The sequence below is a fragment of the Dasypus novemcinctus genome, chromosome 23 (genome assembly GCF_030445035.2).
Source record: "Dasypus novemcinctus isolate mDasNov1 chromosome 23, mDasNov1.1.hap2, whole genome shotgun sequence".
Classification (NCBI taxonomy): domain Eukaryota; kingdom Metazoa; phylum Chordata; class Mammalia; order Cingulata; family Dasypodidae; genus Dasypus; species Dasypus novemcinctus.
The window spans coordinates 26,748,183-26,755,442 of NC_080695.1; positions in this window are offsets into that span (position 1 = coordinate 26,748,183).

Genomic DNA, 7,260 nt, shown 5'->3' on the forward strand with positions numbered 1-7,260 from the left:
TCCCAACTCTTACTGCTGTCAACAGCATGGAAAAACACAGGGCTCAAAAGGCCTGGTGTACAAAAAGGTTCAAAAGCCAAATCATGATTAACAGCAGCAAAACTCTTACCAAGCCCTGATGTTGGACATTTCGATGTCTCTTAGATTCTGATGTAACATGCCGAGATTAACTTACATCATGCAGGAGTTCATTAAGTCATGAAAGTGTTGTGATGTTATCCTAAGACAAACCATATTGAGGTCAGTAAGAATCATTACATTTACTTATAATTTTAGACTGGTGCACTAAGGCAGATTTATGATTTTGTGTCCCTATCCGGCGGGGGCAGAGTCGAGGGGCCTGTGGGGAAGAAGTGGGGGCAGGAGACAAGAAGAATGGAGGCAAGACAGGATTCTGATCAAGCCTCGTTTATTGAGGGTTGGTTAGGGGTAGATATAGTCAGGGATGAAGGAAGTGACACATACTGAGACAACGTATGTGTCAGTAAATGATTGGGTAATTAGATTCTGGCTTTCGCGCCATACGCATGCGCAGATGGTTGTTTTGCAGCTTCTGTGGAAAGATTTTCGCATGCTTTAGGGAGTGCCTAATCAGAGCGTGTCGCCTGAGACAGTGGCGGGAGAGGGAGAACAAAGGGGAGGAAGAAAGAGGAAGTAGGAAACCAAGGAATGGCGGCCTTAGAGCGCGACACAAATGAATCATGGCGTTTTGTGTCGAGAGTGGGAGAGAGAGATGGCTCCCTACAATTTTGGAACTAAAGATCATTTACTTATCCCTTACACATGCACAAATCTACTTATTGCTCATAATGGAAAAGTGGGGCAATTTAAAATAAAAATGCTTAACGCTTCAGTTGCCAGAAACATTTACATCTCAACTCCAATAGCCGTGATGAGGTCCAGAAGCACAAAGTGTTTTAAAAATCTGTAACAAAATAAATGTAAAATCTTTGAACTGAAATATTCCTCTTTCCCTAACCAGAAAGCATTGTAGAAATCTTACTCAGAATTGGCTAACTTTGAATTGACAAAGAATTCCAAGAAGCCAGGTCCTGCAGTTTTCCCAGACCACTGAAATCAGAGGTCATCCAATCATAAAATGAATTGGACATGTTGTGGAATTTGAGAGAAGTTCAACTATTTGAGAATAGAGAGGCCAGGACTCAGGAATGATTTTGAGAAGGAAAAATGGTTTATTGACGGCCGGCCGGACTCGGGAGCTTTCTGTTTGAATCCCCGAGCCCCGAACAAGATTTTCAAACGTCTTTTATACAGAGAGGAAAGGCCAAATGGTCCCTTTGTTTCAGTTCTCAATAGGCTTCAATTAGCATATATCTCTTCCACATCTTAGGTAAGCTTTTAGCAAGGACTCCAGACATTTTAGATAAGCCTTGGTTTTTGCATTTCCCCTAAATACTTAAAGTTTATAGCCCTTGCTTTGTTAAACATTTCCTGGGACTGGAGCCTGCTGTCACCGTCCCTAAGGGCAGGACTGCAGCCTCTTACCGTTCCACACCCACAAGTCAAACAACTTAGTTATTTCTGAAGAGACAAAGAGCCTTCCACCCATAGCCCACATCATTCCCCCCTTTGTCAAAGTTTACTTGCTAAGCTTTGGCATAATTATTGTTGTAGCTATGAGGTGGATGACTGTTTGTTGTCTTGACTGATTATTTATCAGTCTTTAGTACAGCATCAAGGACCGTTTTTAGAAGTTTAGAACTTTTCATTCTGGACAGCAGAATCTTGGGCAGGGGCCTCCCTCAGTTATTCTGCTGCCACTGGCACTCACGTGGATTTCCAGTCAGGTTCCAGATCCATCTATTACTTTTATTTTACTCTTAAAGAGTTTACACCTTTAATTTAAAAGGGGTGCTGAAGGGAGACGATCTCTTTTCTGTAACTGCTTCCTGCTGGCCATGGGCTGTAGTCATTGCCTAATAAGGTGTAAAAACTCTTTAATTTATTCTAACTGGAGGAAGATGGATCTGGCATTCTGTACGAAGTTGGATGAAGTTTTCATATGGTTAATAAGATGTTCACTCTGAAAGAAACAAACTTAATTAAAATTTTGGAATACCTGTTTTTTTTAAAAGAGGACACATTGGATTACAGAGGTAGACAAGGTTAGGTGCCTATAAAGATGGCACTCCTTAAAAGCTGGTGGGAACAGCATATATTCTTTTTAAGTTATCCATCTTTAGAGAGAAATTGCAACAGACACTTAGCTTTGTCTGAAGACACATTCCAAGCTGTTCAATGATTGACACTCATTCGCTCTGTCAGATGCTCCTGGTGAACTGGCACTCCTTGTGCAACTGGCTTCACTCAGGATTAGAACACTAATTTGGAAATACTCTTAGTTTTCACCTGTGGGAGTGATCAGAACTACAGAATAAAGATTTTTACACCTTGGTTTTCATTGTACAATTTCTAGCAATTTTGACTTGTTCAATAGGTGACTCACCATCAGCAAGCAAGCCTCACTTTTGCTAACTTGAGACTGGCTGAGACTGCCACCTTATTCTATAGACATGTTATTAACTGTTTAGAAAATGATTTTACCAGGAATTTAACATGTCTAATATACTTCTGCACTTGATCCAAAATAGAAAAGATAACATTACAATTATTAGGCATATATTTAGTACAGGATAAAAGTACAGCACTTAATATTAACTAATGTATTACTTAATGCATAAGGATTCAGAGTTGCCATTATTAGTTTTGAGTTTCAGGTTTGTAATACTTTACATGTTATCTCTCCATGAGAGCAGGCCATAATGCCAATTGTGCTCAAGTTTTACTTACAGTCTCCTGGTATCATGGCTCCACTCAGCATGTTCTTCAACGCAGTGAGCAAGTTGCAGCATCCTTCCAGTATTCCAGAGATTTTCCAGTATTCTACTAGCCTGGTGCATAGCGCTCTCTGGCACCATGGAACAGTGCCAGTCTGGAAGCGATATCCATTGTACACTTGGCTGTACCGAGTCATTATTGGCTGCAGGAGCTTGAAACTGCAATATAGTTTCCATCAACTTCAGGAGCAGAACCAGAGACTGATATAGCACATATTTTTAATTGAGGGGTCAGTGACCAGCCTAGCCAATAACTCACATGGAGAGGCCACCTGTAATGTATACAAGGCCTGGTTTGAATGCACAAGAGTTTGACAATGTTAAAGTTTATTCCTTGTTTTATATATATTTTAAACAACTTAACGCAATACATATATCAAATGACTATTTACTTACACAATTTTACTATGAAGATAACAGTAGGTACTTTACTTTAGTAATAGAGGAAAAATATTATTTTTCATTGTTAGAATGAAAACAGAATATTTCCAATAGAATCAAGACAACTTTTTATTACCATTTACTTAAATGTGTATTTTGCAGTGGCCTTCAGACAGGTTTATTATCATGAAGTTATTTCTGCTACCAATACCAATCTAAGTTTCTTTAGTTAACAATGACTTCTACAATTAGAACTATTTAAACATTTTCAGTTTGGAAGATGTTTTACAAACTCCTTATAATTGACTATAACCGCATTGACTAGACACCTCATGTTTAAATAAACTTACTAAATTACGATTACCAATGAAAGAAATTTACTCTTTATTTAAGAGAGCATATCTACAATCTTTTTCCTTTAGCCTAATTTCACCAATGTGAACTTACAATTTTCATTACTCTAAAGATTTCGTACATAATGTTAATTTAGTTTATAAATTAACTATGGGAGATTACACTCAAGTTAAATAAAATTGAAACCATAATAGTTTATGCAAGGAATGTTCTCTTTTTCCCTTACAGGAAGCTAAAAACTTCTTTTCTTTAAGTTATCAAAATTATTAAATTAAAAGCATACTGACTACCAGGTTTTAAAACACATTACACAATTACTTAATTTTTTTTAAAAATCATAACCTAGGAAAGATCTCCATAGTTTTTATGGACTTTCCTTTACTTACTGAAATTTGTTAATAGAGCCACTAATTACCTTTATTTCATTGGAAAGAAATCTTCTGGAAGAATTAAGGCTCACCAGACTGTGGAGAAGAAAATAATTTATTCTCAGTCTTGCAAGAAGGGGCGCAGAGCCAGATATGGCTGGTGCCCCGAACAAAGAAAAATGACACAATTTATACCCCTAAGCCTAGCATGCAAGCTCTTCCTCTGTTTTCCATAGATTGGATACTTCAGAAGTTACAGCTTATCTGAGATTTAACTTTCCCACGCAAAAGTTTGATTTAACTGCTTCTTCTATCACATTCCAACCATTTTAGTTTTTACCTGCTCCCCCCCTTTGTCAAATAAGGAATAGAATTTAGTGCTGAAATGGCACCGACTTAGTTAGCTCCTTCTTGGGCATCCTTCCACTGCCCATAGGACTGGCCTAAACTGGTCTCCTCCACTGCTGTCCAACCCGGGAGTGGGAGACTGAGGCAGCAGGCCGCCGGGTTACATCAACATTTTTCTTCTGTGAAAATTAACCTAATCTTTGTTTTGTTTTGTTGTTTTTTTTTTTTCCAATTTATGGCTGACAAAGGTTTAAACTGGGAAATTACCAGGCAAACTGATTCTTAATTCCCTAGCCTAGTAGATAGGTGTAATCTGCCACACCTAGTCTTGCCTTAAAAGCTCTTGCAAAGAGGAGGCCCTTTCCCAATTGTTTCCATAATCAGATTTCTATGACTTTTTCATCCTGCTTAGTTCAATTTGGGCTTTAAGAATATTTATAAATATAACTGCATATTTAATTTTTAACAATTTGAGCAAATAGGCAGACATGAATAGTTTGACACAACAACATGACTTTAGTTACTTTAAACTTTTCAAAGACTTTTGAAACTCTTCTTAATTTGCACTATGACCATGCAGTTTACCACAAGAATTTTCTTTCTTACTTAATGGATTGTAATAACCAAAATGTTCTCAATGCCTTAGCACCATTTTGTTTTAGAACTTTATATTTTACCTTGAAATTAGCAGAATTTTGGATAAGCAACAAGATTAGTTTTATATATATTTACTGAGGCTATTTGAAGCCTCAGGGAGACAGACTGCTTTCTCTCATGAATTGCCACTCTTAGAACACTGACCGTCAAGGCAGGAGACTTCTCCCCCTCCACCCCCCTTTTGGTTTTGGAGATAATAAAACTCCAGTGGTCATTTAACCTTATTCTATCAGGCAGCAATTTATTTAGTTTACACTTGAATTCATGAGAGAAAGGGTTACTAATACCAGAAGAGGAGACAGTGATGTCCCAGCTCTTCTCAATTATGAAATAACCACAGGCAAAGGCAAAGGGCGAGGTTAGGCCTGAAGCAACCATAAACAAAGGAAAGGTTAGTGTAGAATTTACACTTAAATAATAGTTTCAGGCTAAATTCACCCAGCTATAATCTCAGTTATTGTCTTTCCACTGTTTTACAATATAAATGCATTTATAAATGATTTTAACTCTTAGTTACAGTTTTTATTAATTTTTTAAAACCTATTAATTTTATAACACCTTTAAATACCTTTCATTCAACTTATAACATATTAAATGAACTTAACCATTACTTTAATTTTTCCTTTAAAGTGAAAGAATAAATCTCTTGCAGTTAGTTTGAAATAAAAGGCTACTTTTCAGGATTTGATTTCTAGAACATAAAATGTTCTTTTAAAAGAACTCTTCTTCAAACATTGAGGATATGATGAGGTTAAAGCACAAGAAGCTATTGATAAAATATTTTCTTTGTATATTGATCTTACTCAATTTAATCATAAAAATTTCCCTTCCACAAACCTTCTACACTTTCAGTATTCATTCAGGTTCTGTCCCACACTCTACTCTTTCCAATAATCAATCATTTTATCTTGGGACAAAATCATCTTCTGTTGCCTTAACAATAAAAACACACTCCATATATCCCACATACTAAGTTACCAGGCAAACGTCTTGCAACATATAATTGCCATTAATACTAACCAAGTTTGTTAAAATAATGAACTTTTCTTCACCTTAAATACTTAGTAGCATGTAATACCAGAAACAGTTTTTTTTGGAAGCAAGTTGGCAGGGGAGATTGGCTGCCGAATAAGTTTGTTATAAAATTGCCTTTTATTATTATTATTATCAATTCAGTTTTGTTAAATAATGACTTTCTGCAATTAGCCACTTAAATACCTTAAACAATGCTTTGTAAAACTTTTATAATTATTTATACCCTTAATACAAAGTTTACCTTCACAGAACACATTCTCTTACTTAAGGTTACTACAATACCTTCTAAGAACCTGAGCAGAATGCAAACGTATTTTGGCTTTGACACCCTAAGGAGGGAACTTTACTGCATTTATTCTGATTCTGCTTTTCACCTCCTTCACTTCCCCCCCTTCCAGGCAGTCGGGTGCACAAGAAACAGGAATGCGGCTTATGAATAGAAGGGTGGACTCACTGGAAAGGGGCAAGCCGCTCCCCCCTTTCCAGCTTTCAGCCAAAATGGGCAGACAGAACCTACTCAAATTTGGCAACTCTCCCAGGGACCCAGCCACCCTGACTGGGACATCCCCAACAAACTTGGGTGCTTGGCGCGGACACAGATGGCCTCCAAGCCCCGGCAAAGGGCCAGACCAGAGACAAGACACCAGAACATGCACAAACATCTAGACTCCTCAGCTTTTGCCCCAGAATCATTTCACCCCCTTGCCAATGGCAAGGGAGGGCTCCAGCTCAGCTGTAATTCTACTTCATGTAAGGACACAACTCCAACACTAACATTGAGCTGACACAGACAGAAGCACAAAGGTCACTAATCTGACTCACAAGCTTATATATTTATTTTCACCACGGCTGCCCCCACAGCCATCACAAACCTCAGAACACTTAACATTTGGTATAAAGCAAATTCATTCACAAATTAGCACCATAACAAAAGATTTCAGCTAGACTTTTCCACTGTTTAAACTTTACACCCAGACCAAGCTCCACCAGAAAAGCCGATCCATTTTCCTGTAACCAAGTTTTGTTTTCCTTAATCTAGACCAATTTCCAGGATATTAGGACTCGAACCTATAAATACCCTTCCTATTAAAATCGAGACTCCACTCCTTTAGTGGATATAAGACCAGTACCAGATTCTAACATGCAGTTAGACAAACCCAAAACACCAGGGCTTTTCCCCGGTTTTCCTCCTTTTCCCAAGCCTAGAGAGAACGGCTTCCCCCCAGCCTTCTGGGGCTACTAGGGTTCTCTCGGGAGGT